A 16,335-nucleotide genomic window follows, 5' to 3' on the forward strand; every position below is an offset into this window, starting at 1 on the left:
CCAATATATAGGACAGGTGGGCGTGGGTGCTACCACCAGGCGCAGAAGGGGTCTCTGGCCTTCTAATGTGTATGGAAATACACGGCATTAGATATACAGGGGTGGGGTCCTGGGGTGCACACCAATTGAGAGGTGCGACCCTGCTGAGACCTTTCAGTAGAACTGCATACAAAGTCAAAGGTGCAGGTGCACAAATTAAACTCCCAATTTCAAAATTTTTGCAATAAAATTTTGCATTAGAAGAACCTGGTAATGACCCTGGACAGTAATGTACACATTGGTCTTTTATACACTGGATACTGTATGGAATAAAGTATTAATCTCAATAATATATAGATGGTCTATAGTACAGGCGAGTATGGATTGTTAGGTTGACCAAAGAAATGTTGACACTCCTTATGTCGACACCGGAAGGTTGACAGGCAGAAGGCGGACAGGGACTGAAGGTCATCAGGGTCCTTAGGTTGACCGGCAGTAGGTCGGCAATGCAGAAATTCAACATGTATTTTTTAATTTTTTTAGGCATCTAGATCTAGACATAGTCTAAGTGTATGGCAGCCCCTCCCATGGCTCGCTGTGCTTGCAATGCTTAGGGAACGGCACCTTGCAACAGTTGGGACACTATTCACACATCCATGCCCTAGTGGATGGTAGGGCATGAACTACCACCTGTTCTGCAGCCACAGTGGGGGAAAAAAACAACTGTGTTAACCTTCTGCATTGTTGACCTTCCACCGGTCGACCTAAGGACCCTGTTGACCTACAGTCCGTGTCGACCTTCTTGTGCCGACATAACGACCACATCACATACAAGATGTATCACACATATAAATAATATAAAAGAGTGGTCAGGAAAAGGTTAAACATAATAGAACCAGTAATGCATTTTCTAAGCTCACATTCTCCCACCTCATGGCAAGGTTCCTGGTAGAAGAAGCCGGTACCTCTGTCCCTTACACTGCATGGTGTGATGGCAGCTCTAGTAATCCTATTATATGCAATGCTATTGTTGTCATAATTTGAGAGACTTGCCAAGAGGATTAGGTTTCTCTGAAACTGGAAACCATAGCCCCATTCATTTGGACATGCACACTTATACTAAAGTATATATATATATTTTTTAATTATGAGCCTATTAACCGACCAAATGATTTTGGTGCATGGGATGAAACCAGAGAAACAAGAAGAAACCCCCATAAACCACTGTTGGGACATCTAAACTCCACACAGATAATAAATTGTTGGAATTGATCTTATATCCAGATAGAAATTTACTAAAGGTCAATATCTAATCGTATTAAAATCAATTAAAAATGATGTTGGGTGATTTGTTAACATTTACATTAATAAATGTATATTTTTGGTACTGGAAATACAATAACAACCACTGTGCCACCATGCTGCCTTACTTATAAGGACAGAACCGGCCCTACTGGCTTACTCTGTCTATATTACATACTGGAATGAATTTCATTTTAAACAAAGATGGAAATATCCTCAACAGATTGTAGATATGGAAAAATTGAGGTTATCATAGGAATATTGTAAATTCTGAATAAAGATGTACAATGTTATGACAGGTATCACATGGGTGGGGTCTAAGCTGTTACATTGTTTACCTCCGGGATATTAGTGTTGACCAATCAGATGAGAGCAGGATGCCACTCCTGATTGGTAACGTAGTTGGAGAGGGAAGTTTACATTGTTAGTTGTTAAATACTGAGGCACTTACTGCACGAGCCTGGTGGCCATAATTAGCCCGGGTCTGGTTATATAAAGCAACAAGCCAGTACTGTTTTCTGAGCAATGTTCAGTGCATTATATACAACATTTGTTAAATCCTTCCTTTTCTCTCTCTCTTCCTAGGAGCTGATGCATGAACAAATCAGAACTTAACTACTGTAGATACAGACGATTCCAACTAGGTAAGAATTACACTGTTACTGAATGATACACAATACATACTGTAGATATTGCCTATGAGAATGCAATGAACAGTAAGTCACAAATAACTGCATATTTTAATATTGGTAAAATAAATTTTTAGCTTGCAACTTGTCCTGCTACAGTTTTATCAACATATTCCTCTTTGCATGAATCCCCTAGTGACAGACAGTGGTATTACAGTATGTGTGCTTGACCAATGACAATACATAAGAACCAGTGACATCATGTTGTAACCTTTGCATTGGTGATGTCACTTATTCCCAGCAAATTTCTAAGTGAGTATTAATCCTAGCCCACAGCCTTGCAGCGTTCACTGTAAGTAGGTGACTAATGGACTTTAAATACAAATGTCTGTGGCTAGTAAGTGTAGCGTTCCAAATAGGAAAGGTTGTTATACACGATCATGATAATACACGATCCTTACGGTTTCCATCCTTGGGTATTTAAACTATTTAAAACACTGGTAACAATTGGTTCAGTGACTTGAAACATAGCAATAGCAATGTCTTACTTACTGCATGTGTTTTCAGAACTGTAACAGTAATATTACAAAGTGAGATATAAGGTTGGATTTAAATGATAGGCCAATATATACCGTAGTTCTCCTCTAGTTAACGGTATGCCCCATTTATTGAGTTCATCTTATGATACATTGTATTGCACAGTTGAGTTCACATTATTTCCCTATCTAGTACAGCCAGTTCACATTATGCCACACTATAGTTCCCCCGTTCACATTATGCCACAGTCTAGTGCCTCCAGTTCACATTATGCCACATTCTTGTGCCTCCTGCTTACATTATGCCACACTCTAGTGCACCCTGCTCACATTATGCCATATTGTATAGCTTCCAGTTCACATTGTCACACTGTAGTGCCCCAGTTCACATTATGTCACACTGTAGTGCCCCCCCCCCCCCCCCCCCCAGTTCACATTATGACACACTTTAGTGCCACCAGGAAATGATTGCTCGCTCCTTCTTATCAAGATTCTTGAACTTGGCAGCTTTTTTCTCCCCTGTGTCTTTTGATTGCCAAAATTGCTGCTTTCATTGCAATGCTGCAGCTTTATAAAAAGAGACATTTACAAAGTACAAAACTCCCCATGGTCCAATACAATCGATGCTCAGTATAGAACTTAGTGCCAAGCAGTTTGTAGACTGTCCTTTCTGTATTGTATACCATGTCACCTGTTCTTACTGCTCAGTACCAATGTGTATATGGGGTGGGGGGCAGAGTGGGGGTGGGGACAGACTCTCCATATCAAGGACAACCTGATAAGTTATACATAAATACTGCCCACATGTTGATGATAATAGACTGTACCTCAATTCAAGATCCAACTTTCATGCACAGTATGTCGTGTACTATTCAGAGGGTACTTGTGTATTATCATGGCGCCCATTGTATGCCATCGCATACCACTAATTAAGGTATGCGATGGGACCCGATTTTCAGGTTGGAAGAGTAAAACTGTACAATAAAATATTGCGTCGCATCGCATGCCATTACAATGGCATGCGATGCGATCAGACCCAATTTTTTATTGTACAGGCACCCTGATGGGTGATTACTATGTTAAATGCACCCCCATTGTTATCGCCACCCCCACTATCAACGCCAAACCGAAGCGTGGCGAGCGCAGCGAGCCCGTGAGGGGCGGCGGTACGCGTCCTCTGACCTTTTCATACCCCCACTATCCACGTCGGCGTGGAGTTGATTGTAGATAGTGTGGTGAGCGCAGCGAGCCACCGAGCCCGAAGCATGGTGAGCGGACGCGGAATACATAAGAAGTAATACGTGTCCCCTTGCGGGGCTTGCTGCACTCGCCACGTTTCGGGCTCTGTGGCTCACTGCGCTCGCCTCACTATCTAAAGTCAACTCCATGCCGACGTGGATAGTGGGGGTATGAAAAGGTCGGAGGACACGTACCGCTGCCCCCTCTCGGGCTCGCTGCGCTCGCCACACTTCGTGTTCGCGTTGATAGTGGGGGTGGCGTTAACAATGAGGGTGCATTTAACATAGTAATCACCCATCAGAGTGCCTGTACAATTAAAAATCGTGTCGGATCGCATCGCATCGGATCGCATTGCCTCGCATGCGATCAGACGGATACGATGCCCTACGATGGAAATCGTGGGCGCCATGATAATACACAAGTACCATTAAGAGTAGTGGCACCGCTAGAACTATACAACTCGAGATGGGTTGAGCGGAAGGGAATGGATGTCTGTCTGCAGACCAGCAAACACATGTTTCTGCTGCTAGGCAAGTGACTAGTGGTAGGCCCGGGCATTCATTGCTAGAAGTTCTAAATAAGGAGAGTTTTCTCTTGTATCTAAAGGCCATTTCATGTGTATCACCGAACAGTTCAGCATCACATTTAATAAATCATCAGCTTTCTGCTTATGAAGCCTAGGTGCAGAAAAATAAACACAGAAATGATTATTAATATAGCATTATTAACACTATCTGACATGCTCATGGCAACGTCTCAGTGGTAAATTGGAGCCGGGGACAGTACCATTCTTCACAGCGCTCCGGATAATCTTTGAATACTGATACGGGATTTCAGTGAAAAGTTATTTTAAACTCTGTATTTGACAAACTAGCGGCTTAATGGTGCACATTATTCTAGTCATTATTCTCCACAAAAACAGTGGCTGCATCGGCCTGTAGTGATTTGTTTTCTTTATTTAATATTAATACAATTCTGTAATATGCCACAAAGTCATATCGCCCTTGTATGTGTTCTAAATCATTCCCAAGAAGGCAGCCTGCAGTGATTTCAAGTAATGCAGCTGCCAATTTAGTTGGGGGCTAGATTAGCCATAGAAAGTGAATCAGTAATGCAACCACTAGTGGGCGCTACTGTCTATAACGTGCATTTAATAATACTCATCCCGAATGGTATTTGTAACAGATATTCCTTAAACTGGGAAACTGGTAGAATCTTAGATAGTAACTGTGGAGGAGTTGCCAAAGAGATACTGGCCCGATCAGCTTCTTTCTGACAATACTTGGGCATGGGACTGTAACCAGCTTGGCCAACCAACTTGGGCTAAGCTCCTCCCCCCCCACTGCTCTATATTTTAGGCCAAGCCCACCCTACACTCTAACACGGGTCATGCCCCCTCTCTACAGGGCTGCCACTACAAATTTTGTGGCCCGGGACTGCTTTCCAGTCCGGCCCCTCTGGGCCCCCTTCTATCTCTCCCCCCCCCTTCCCCATCTCCCCACTGACCTCACTTACACCCGACTCCTGCCGCAGGTCCCGAAGCACAGGCTTCTTCAATGCAGGATGCCAGTGGCCAATTAATATGCAGCACCGGCTGGTGAGCCAACCAGAGCTTGTGTACCGGCAGCAGCTCTGATTGGCTAACGGTACACAAGCTCTGATTGGCTCGAAAGCGGGTGCAGCATTGTAATTGGTTGCCGGTGTCCTCCATTGAAGAAGCAGGCAGCACATCGGAGGCAGTTGGGGTTTTGGTGGGCAAAATGAGCTACCTGGGCCCTTCCAGAGGCCGGGGCCAGGGACAGCTTTACCCACAGCACCTCCCTGTTGGCAGCCCTGCCTCTCTACACACTATTTAAATGTTGTTCCAGATGTTGCAGTAACCAAGGGCCTTATTCTAGTTCAATCTTTCTGACAAAATCCTTCTTAGATGGACAAAACCATGTCCACTGAAGGTGGGGCAGATGTTACTTGTGCAGAGAGAATTAGATTTGGGTGGGGTTTTACTTCAAAGTGAGTATCTATATTGCAGTGTAAAAATAAAGCAGCCAGTATTTACCCTGCACAGAAACAAAATATCTCACCCAAATCTAATTCTCTCTGCACATTTTAGAATCTGCCCCCCTGCAGTGCACATGGTTTTGTCCATCTAAGAAGGATTTTGTCAGAAAGAGTGAACTAGAATGAGGCACAAAGTATCCAATGCTCAAACAGTGCATGTGGGATTGTATAGAGTGCATATATATTGATCACCATGATCCTTGTTATGTTGCAAATGAATCTGTCCGCACCAGTACGCATGACACTAATGCCCAAAGAAATGTAGGTGGAGACATCAATTTAAATCTTCTCCAGAATGGCCGACAAACTACAGATGCCACCTTGCTGTGATGATCATTTATGCCGGTATAATGACTACAGATTATTCAGCTGCTGTATACAGGGGATGCATCACCGCTGTTGACACAACTTAAATTTACAATGATGCATTGCTCCAAAGAGAAGGAGAGAAAAAAAAAAGAATTCTAGAGATAATTTAGGTTCATCATGATGAAATAATTGGCAGCAGATTGAATAATGGATGATATTGTTTAATTTAGAGATTGGCCTCTAGTAAGATTAATTAGGCATGTACAGATTGTGCTATATAAACATACTGCGCCCAAATTGGCCAGCTTGTCATTAGAGAGCAGAATACACATGCCCTGTCGCAGCAAGCCCGCAGTATTTGTGTACGGTAATTAGAACGAGGGGTGGTGCTAACGAACAGTAATGAGAACAATACGGAAGGAAGTTATTTGATAGACGCAATACAGTGAATTATCGGCTGCACTACATTGTCATGTTCGTGTTCGTCTCTGGCTTTTATCAGCCAGATCAAAATCTTGCAAATTGGGCATAGAGGACGCGGCCTGGCCGCACATTAAGGGGGACACAATTAGACAGAGCTAAGTCATTCAATGCAATGGGTGACAACCTCAGAGCAATCAATGTATTTTCCTGGATGACCGATTGGTGTTGAACTCGCATAAACAGCCCCTAAAGAGGATTTATGTTCTGCCAGATCAAATCAGATTCTGGTACCTGGGAATCACCTTTTGGCTGCTGGTACAGTTGCTGTATTTGGGCAATTTGCTCCAGAGCTGAAGAATTGGCCGCTGTGATGTCTATGTATTTATTAATAGTTTCTTATATAGCTCAGCAAATGCCGTTAGCGTTAGAATTGGAAATAACGTTGAAACAAAACTGGTTAATAACACTCTTAGAGGTGGGAGGGCACTGCCAGCAAGCTTATACTCCATAGGGAAATAGGTGTTGATACACAAGGATATAGATGCTACAGTATCTATCGCATAATACATTTTCATGAAAAATGCTCCAAAAGCCCTTTAATACATTCCAGTGATACTAAAATCACGTGAAAAGGGTGAACGGAGCAACACTTGTGCTGCCGAACAACATTAAGTGGCGCTTATTCTGGTTCATTCGCAAAGGAACATTCCTTATCAAATGGACAACACCATGTGCACTGCAGGGGGGGGGGGGGGGGCAGGGGTGGATCCAGGATAAAATGACAGGGGGGGCACCATGATAAAAGAGGGTTTAGGTGGGGGAGGGGCAGTGTTAGTGGCGCCAGTGTACATGCTAAGAGAGCGGCAGAGAGAGGGTGGGAATGGGATTAAAAATAGGCCCTGGCATTTAAAGTATGCAGGACCACCATGGCGACAAAAGTGAAGGATGTAGTTGTGCGCGCTCCGGAAAAGGGAGTGTGGCCACTCAACAGGGGGCGTGTCCTTGAGTGTAGTGTACCAGACCATATACATCTTCTACACATTATGATACAAAATACTAGACCCCAATATACTTTCCCCTTACACATGATGTCAAATGGATTGAGCCAAAATTCACATAATACCACATGGACTGTGTCAAAATTCACATAATGCCACATGGATTGAGCCAAATTCATAAAATGCCACATGGATTGAGTCAAAATTCACATAATGTCACACGGATTGAGCCAAAATTCACATAGTGCCACATGGATTGAGCCAAAATTTCCATAATGTCACACGGATTGAGCCAAAATTCACATAATGCCACAAGGATTGAGACAAAATTCACATAATGCCACATGGATTGAGCCAGAATTCACATAATGTCACACAGATTAAGCCAAAATTCACAATACGCTTCATAAACAGGGACATTGTCCCCCAAAGGCGCGCATTAAACATTTACACCATAATGTCCATTACACGTTAAGTTACACGCCATTATGTCCATTATGTATTATGCCAAACACCATAATGCCTATTAAAAATTATGCTACATAAGTGCTGCTTATCTACATGCTCATTGCCAAGGGTTCCATGCTGATTGCCAGAGGTTCCATGCTCGTTGCCATGTGGGATTACATGCTCATTGCCAAGGGGAATACATGCTTGCGGTAAATGGGGGACAGCCGCCGCCAGGCAGAAGTGATAGCCACTGACAGTGGCAGAGCCTCGCTGTATTCAGAGCACTGCAGGTCCCAGCTATTTGAAATAATACCCCTTTCACACCAGAAAATGCATTCCCAGGTTGGCCCCTTTTACACCATCCTAGTCCATGCATTTAACCGGCTATATATTCGGAACCAACTGACCCATTTACATGAGACAAGTATCATATTGAAGAACTTTTGAGTGGGCTTTGAATGATTTTGGTCCAGTGAAACTGGAACGTTTGGCTCCAGAGTAATCTGCCCTCAAAGAACATGAACAGCCATGAAATTACATTTCAAAAATAAAAAAATCGGTTTACATGCAATATCTCTGGAACCGATTGACTGATATGGACCAGCCTGGTATCATATTGAAGGCCCAGCGATTTGGAATTGAATAAGATCAAGCTTCTGTGATGCCAGTTGGGGAACTAGCAGCCGTCGGAACGGGGTGGTGGTCGGAATTGAAGGGTACCATATTATCCTATGGGGAAAAAATGTTACAGCTTTGCCAGGCGATATCTCTGGTTCCCGGGGGGCTACAGACACGGGGGTGGGATTGTTGGAAAGCCCTAGTCCTCAGCTACAAAACGAAATGACAGGGGGGGAGCACGTGCCCGGGTGCCCCCCCCCCCCTGAATCCGCCACTGGGGGGGCAGATGTAACATGTGCAGAGCGATTTAGATTTGGGTGAGTTATTTTGTTTCTGTGCCGAGTAAATATTGGCTGCTTTATTTTTACACTGCATTATAGATCTTTGAAGTAAAACCCCACCAAAATCTAACTCTCTCTGCACATGTTACATCTACCCCACCTGCAGTGCATAAGGTTTTGTCCATTTGAGAAGGAATTTGCCTTTACGAGTGAACTAGAATAAGGGCTACTGGCCACTGACAAGCACAACACTTGAATCCTCCCCGTAGAGGTGAGAAGCAGTGTTAGCCTTTGATTACAGTATACAGTATAGGATATATAGGGGGAAATTTACTAAAGGAAATTTGTAAAAAAAATAGGTGTATTTGTATCCAGAAATACACTTATTTTTTACGTTTACTATCCCAAAAATACGGTAATTCGTATTCGTATTGATGTGCTATCAAATTGCCGTATTTTCGGGATAGTAAACGTAAAAAATAAGTGTATTTCTGGATACAAATACACCTATTTTTTTTTACAAATTTCCTTTAGTAAATTTCCCCCATATTGTCAAGCTGCTATAAGTGGGTAATAAACATTGTAATAGCAGATGTGTGACCCCAAGCATGTTCTGATGTCACATAATACTTATACTTCTATATAATAAATAAAGACACGGAGACTTGAATTTGGCAGAACAGTTGTTAGCTGAATTTTATTTCAAAGAAATTTTTATGCTAATTTTTATTTATTATTTTTGTTTGTTTATTTATATTTAATTTTTATTTTATTTTTTGTATTTTAATTTTAAAGGTGGCCCAGAAAAGAGCGGCTTTTAACTAAGCTCCACCCAACACCCATGCATAATCGGTCTAACATATAAAAGCGGTATCCACTCAACCTACAGCACTGGCTGCCCACTCCTCTGAGTGGGTTCGCCATCCCCGGTCGGGTAATCTAGCGAGGCCTAAGCCAAATGAGAGGTGAGCGCACCGCAACATGACCGAATACGCAATAACATAACTTGATAAACCTCTTGAATCAATAACTTGCCGCTCTTTCCCGCCTAACAGCTAACGCAATTAAACTACTAACCCAAACCCTCTAGACAATAATTTTTAGGGAAGGGAGGGCGGGGAAAATTCTCTGGAAGAAGAGGAAGACTCCTCCTACTCCCAGAGTAATGAACAGAGCCAACAACCCAAATTCAAGACAGCCATAGGCTCTCCATGTCACATGACCTCTAAGGTCACACCCAGCTATCATGTTTAATCTCCTCCATGCCTATACAGCCATTACGTTTTACTAAACATTGTAATAGCAGATGTGTGACCCCAAGCATGTTCTGATGTCACATAATACTTATACTTCTATATAATAAATAAAGACACGGAGACTTGAATTTGGCAGAACAGTTGTTAGCTGAATTTTATTTCAAAGAATTTTTTATGCTAATTTTTATTTATTATTTTTGTTTGTTTATTTATATTTAATTTTTATTTTATTTTTTGTATTTTAATTTTAAAGGTGGCCCAGAAAAGAGCGGCTTTTAACTAAGCTCCACCCAACACCCATGCATAATCGGTCTAACATATAAAAGCGGTATCCACTCAACCTACAGCACTGGCTGCCCACTCCTCTGAGTGGGTTCGCCATCCCCGGTCGGGTAATCTAGCGAGGCCTAAGCCAAATGAGAGGTGAGCGCACCGCAACATGACCGAATACGCAATAACATAACTTGATAAACCTCTTGAATCAATAACTTGCCGCTCTTTCCCGCCAACGCGGGGTCTCTAGCAAGAGGCACCCGCCCGCCACCTATCCCAGGACTAAACCTACAACCGCTAGCAAGTCCTCGATGAACCAATACAGACCCCCCTCAACTAAATGAATCCCGTCCGGCCTAAATAGCTGATGATGCCTAAACCTTATACGCTCGTGTGGTACCACAGCTCCGCCTGCTTCAATCACCCATTTAGCTACAGCTGAATTCAATTTCTTCCTGGCCTCGTCTATGGCCCTACAGTCTCTTGCACCTCTCCAACATAACCGGGGGACCACAAAGGACCAGATCAGGGTGCATCCAGGCCAGGCACCCTTAATGGCAGCCAGGTCATCTATAATCAGGGCCCGCAACTGCAATTGGGACATTTTCCCAAGATCGTTACCCCCAAGGTGTAACACCAATATGTCCGGCACACCGAACCTCTTTACCTTCATCACCAAGAATGCCTTTAGCTCGCGCCAGGACATTCCTCTCACGCCCATCCACCTTACCAAATGACCAAAATCACATGCGGGCCCCTTGCCTGACTCTACCAACCTGGCCGCCCAATGTACAAAGGAGTGCCCAACTATCCATATTCTGCGTGCATCGGAGCCCACACCTATAAAGAAGGAGATGTTTGATATCAGTTAGCGTCTGTCTCTAGGATACCGGAGCGTTAATTCACTAGTTTTGGAAGGGTCTGCCAAAAGAAAAAAGGAATTTGGTGGTTGCAGCACAATTTGGTGCTTAGATGCTTCAATACCAATTGAAGCCACTCCTGGACACAGAAGGGAAGCCACAAACAAGGGGAGGAATGGGTTTGGAAGGGAATTTGGAAAACAAGGAATTACTCGGCCGGAGGAAAAAACGTCTGGACCTGCTGAGGGACTCTTAATTGGAGCCGAATTAGCCGAATTAGATATAGCCGAATTCAGTCCGTCAGGTCAGGTAAAAAAGCGTGAAAACTCCGGACACTGGCCCAACAACAGAGTGTGGCTAATCCCCGAGTAGGAAACAATCGGGCAGGGGTAACATAGGAGCACAACCACACAGCTGGAACCCATATATGCATAGACCGTTCAGGGCAGTAGGTGAGGCCTAATGTACTTTCTGTATGCTGCAGAGCGCCAACGCCCTAGCCTCTTAATTTCCCTAACCGACTGACCAGCGCTGGCAGCAGATGTAGCCGCTCCAATTCTAAAGGAGTGGGTGCCAAATTCCTCTGGTGACAAACCCAGCTCACCCAAGCATTTCCTGAGCATCCATGCAAATTGGTATCTGGTCAGGGGAGATCCATCGTAGTGCACCAACCAAGAGGCAGCCCCTGTCGGTCGTACTAGCGTATAGCGTTCAGCCATTGCCACCGGACATGCTGATTTGGGTGTGACAGAGGCTATGTGCACCCACGTCCCTCTCGCTGCCTGGTCGGTCTTGGATCGCCTAATCCTGCACCAAAGCGACCCTGCATCTATGCGAATGTCTGTAAATAACAGCGCGGCAACCTTAACTTTCGATGCCGCTACCAACTCTAATATTCTAAAAGCTCCATGAAACGCCATGGAAAAGGCTAAACTGAACAGGAGGGTCTCAAACTCGGAGTCTGCAAACAAGCTAATTTTTTCCAACAAGGATAACAAAAGAGGGAAGCTAATGGGACGCCTGCAATCGGGAGCTACGGGAGCAATGCGAGCCCAACCCTTCAAAGCCCTACGCACCAAGAAGCCTTTTGTAAAATCCTGTTTCCCTTTCAGCTGCGCAAAAAATGATATTCCTGCCAGGTAACGCGCTGCAACAGCTCTAGATTTCCCTGTCTTGTAAAGACGCCAGACAAAAGATAGGAATAGTTTACTGCCCCGCGTACCTGGCTGAGCTGCCCCTCCGGAAAAAGCCTCCCACTCCGACCAAGCCTGGCGGTATGTTCTAAGAGTAGCCGGCGCTACCGATAATTCCGCTAGCCCCTCCAGTCCGGGCTGATGACCTGCCAAATATAAGCCGGGCACGAGACCCCAACAACGTCAGCATAAGGAGCCAGTTCCCTAAAACGATCCCACTGAAATCGCGAAAGCGCGTCGGCTACTCCATTCTCTGTGCCCGGGACATGCCTAGCCCTAAAGAGGATGTTAAAACGTAGACATTGCAGGAAGAGCTGCGACAGCACCCTCAGAACTAAAGGTGATTTTGCCTTTTGGTTGTTAATCGCATGTACTGTGCTGTAGTTGTCGCACCAAAAGAGTACACTGCGATTAGCAAGCTGCGCGCCCCAGACTTCCATCGCCACCATAATGGGAAAAAGTTCAAGGAGCAACATGTCCTTCGTGAGGCCCTTAGTGAACCACGAAGGGGGCCATGCCTGCGCGCACCAACTTCCCCCCAAGAAGCACCCAAACCCTGTTGCGCCAGCAGCGTCGGTGAATAGCTGCAGTGAGCAGCTGTCAATCGTGGGAGCCAGCCAGATGCGGATGCCGTTGAAGTCATCTAAGAAGGTAGCCCATACGGTTAGGTCGCGCCTGATCTCCGCAGATAACCGTACTAGATGGTGAGTTCTGGCTACTCCAGAGGTTGCCCTTTCTAACTTCCTACAAAACAGCCTACCCATTGGGATGACCCTACAGGCGAAGTTAAGCTGCCCTAGCAGGGATTGGGCCTGTCGCAACGTAATCTTACGGGAATCACAGCATGCGTCAATGACTCCCTTCAGCTTGGTGACTTTCTCCACAGGTAAACAGCACTGTCCCAACACTGTGTCTATCTGGATCCCCAGGAAAGACAGGCAGGTCATAGGGCCCTCGGTTTTGTCTTCTGCAATAGGCACCCCGAATTGCGAGAAGACAGAACGAACCGTCTCCAACAACACTGCACAGTTTTCGGAACCCGCAGGGCCAACGCAAAGGAAATCATCCAGGTAGTGAGCGATCCCGCTCATCCCGGATGACCTCTCCACGCACCAATGCAAAAAGCTACTGAACTTCTCGAAAAATGCACAAGATACGGAGCACCCCATCGGCAAACATTTGTCAATGAAGTACTCCTCACCTATGCGAAAGCCCATGTACCTAAATGCATCGGGGTGCAGGGGCATGAGACGAAAGGCCGACTCGATGTCCACCTTCGCCATCAGTGCCCCCTCACCATTGGCCCGGACCATCTCCAGTGCGTCATCAAACGACTGATAGGTCACAGAACAAAATTCCTCAGGGATGGCATCATTTACTGACGAGCCTGCTGGATAAGAAAGGTGCTGGATAAGTCTGTACTTACCAGGAACTTTCTTGGGCACTACCCCAACGGGGGATAGAATCAGATCGGGCAGGGGAGAAGCAGGGAAGGGCCCGGCCATGCGACCTAAACGCAGCTCGGCATCAACCTTGTCCTTTAAAACTGAGGACAAGGCGCGAGCAGACTGAAGATTTTTAAACTTTCCCCCAACAACTTCACCCCGAATAGGGAGGTGAAAACCCTCTGAAAAACCTTGCAAAAGAAAATCCGCGGAATCTCTGTCCGGGTAGTGTTGGAGCCATGGTGACATGGCTTCCACCCTTACCGGAGTGTAGGCCCTATCTAGGGTTGCCTGACGTGGCAGGCCTTGCTGCTGCCGAGGCAACCGCCCCTCGAGAGGGGCGGCCCCCTCGAAAGCAGTTAAATGCCGGGTGATTCCCTGAGCAGTTTATGCAGACGTGCTTGTAACGGCACCGCTGCCCCTGATTGCAGAAGGAGTTGTTAAAGCCATAACACTTTCCCTTTGCAGCACCCGGTGTAAAGGACCTACCGGCCGCAGGGAAACGCTTCGGCCCGGCTGTGTCACTCGCCGTGGGACGCTGGGTCACCGCTGTGGCGGGAGTTGGAGCGGCAATAGCTCGCGTGTTCTCCACCGCCTCCACGGGAGTCCTGGTGAGTGCCATCCAGACTTCTACGTCCTTACACCCGAAATCTATGACATGTAAGCAGTCCTGCTTGCGCCGGAACTGCTCATCGTATGTCCTCCACGCTACCCCACCGTACGTGCGCCTCATCTCATGGACCATGTGAATGTATCGAATTACATTCATGTGTTCCCTTGGCCTATCTTCCAGGTAACATGCGGAGAACACACAGAATCCCGCAAGCCAGTTATCATAGGAGCGGAAGGCTTCCGCCCCTATGCCTCCCTTAGCCTTAGCAGCTTTGTAGGCTTTTTTGGACTCGTCAGTTAAACTGAACAAGTCCACAAATTCCCCTTTTTGTATTTTTGACCTACAGCTTTCCCTAAGACCCCTAAGTACAGCGGTGTAGTCGCAGTGCACTACCCCTGGCAAATTGCGGCGCTTGCGCTCTCTCTTCGAAATTGATGTGGCCCGCTTACGCTTGCGACTGAGGGCCTGACGACCCGCCTCTTTTTTAGCGTATTTGGCCGCCTGCTTGCGCGCCTTCTTAGCACTACCTACATCTGACCCACCAGCCGATGAGGAGGAGGAGGAAGAGGAAAAACGGCTAGAACCAGACCCCACTGTGGATGAGTATGGCACTGAACCAGCCGCATCATCAGTATTTTCCTCACCTGTCGACTCAGGCTGCGCCGCCCAGGTGTCGTCATCCGTGTCATCAGTCAAATCCGCCTCCCTTTCGTCCACAGGGTCAGCTCCACGTTCACCGGGATCTGAGGAAACAACAGACACAGACCGGGAGGGCCCTCCGGCCCTGCCCCGGCCAGACCTGCGCACACTGGAAGAGGTGTTAACATCATGCCTGCGAGAAGACCTTGGCTGGGAACCGTGCCCTGAAGGGCTAATATTTCTAAAAACCCTGACAAATTCCGCACAACCCGGGATAGAAAGGCCCCTAGCAGATGATCTGCGACTGGCAGACCCAGGTGAATCAGCCCCCTCAGAATCCACTTCAACTAAGGGAGCTAATGCCCCAGCCATTGAGGACAAAGCAGCAGATAATAAGTCCGGATCAAATGCTGGCCTGCGTGTGCTGCCGGCCTCCCCTGCTGAGTAACTGTCCCTGCTATTACTCCTTGGCCTCCTATTCGCACTAGCCCCACTCCTGACCCTTACTCTAGTGGGGGACTGTGTCACCTCTGCCTCATCCTGACTGTGACTCTCCCAGGATGGCCTATAGCCGTACTGGGGAGTCTCCGGATCAGGGGAAGGATCCATGAGCCTGCCCCGCTCCCTTGAGCTATCCCCAGCCCTTGCGCTGGCCCTTGTTGCGGCCCCGCTCCGGCCTCTGGGGCGACTAGGCCCGGCCGCCATGTCAGGTGAATGTGCTGCGCTGCGTAATGGCCGCCGATTGGTGGGAGCAGCCTCACCAGCGGCAGCAGCGCGACTCCCATCCCTTACATCGCCCGCGCCCCCTGTCCCGTGAGCAGCGCGGCGGGCGCCGTCAGCAGACCTGCGCCCACCGCGTGATGCTGCTCTGCCGCGCCTGGAAGGCTGCCCGCGCGGCGAGATGCCGTCACCACCGGGCACTCGCCGCGCCGCAGCCCCCGTCGCACGGCCTCTCCCCGTACGCCCGGCCGAGGTGCTGGGCTGCTCAGACCCGCGCCCGGGCTCGCTGAACGCGTGGGGGAAGCTCTGCTGCAATAACACTAGGCCGCGGCGGGCGTTTCCTGAACCCGTACGCCCGCCGCGCGACGCTCTCCTCCCGCGGCTAGCCGGGGGCTCTATAGAAGGGGATGAGGGAACCGCAGCAGCAGCCGCACTGGCCCGACGCCCCCCTCCAGATCTCCCAACCGCACGCGAAGTGGGGCTGTCCGCCTCAGGTGAGTGCGCAGTCGACCCC

General features: G+C 47.2%; 1 protein-coding gene across 5 annotated transcripts in view; it reads left to right on the plus strand.

Annotated features, from left to right (window-relative positions):
* Positions 1 to 16,335, plus strand: part of LRRC4C (leucine rich repeat containing 4C) — a 641,462-nt gene that overhangs the window by 499,479 nt on the left and 125,648 nt on the right. For all 5 annotated transcript variants that reach the window (XM_083163824.1, XM_083163825.1, XM_083163823.1 and 2 more), the window contains one exon: positions 1,867 to 1,925. The gene's annotated coding sequence lies outside the window, so the exon portion shown is untranslated. The remainder of the gene's footprint in view (positions 1 to 1,866; positions 1,926 to 16,335) is intronic.

Source organism: Crinia signifera, chromosome 11 (assembly GCF_055691185.1).
Source record: "Crinia signifera chromosome 11, ASM5569118v1, whole genome shotgun sequence".
In the NCBI taxonomy this organism is placed as follows: Eukaryota; Metazoa; Chordata; class Amphibia; order Anura; family Myobatrachidae; genus Crinia; species Crinia signifera.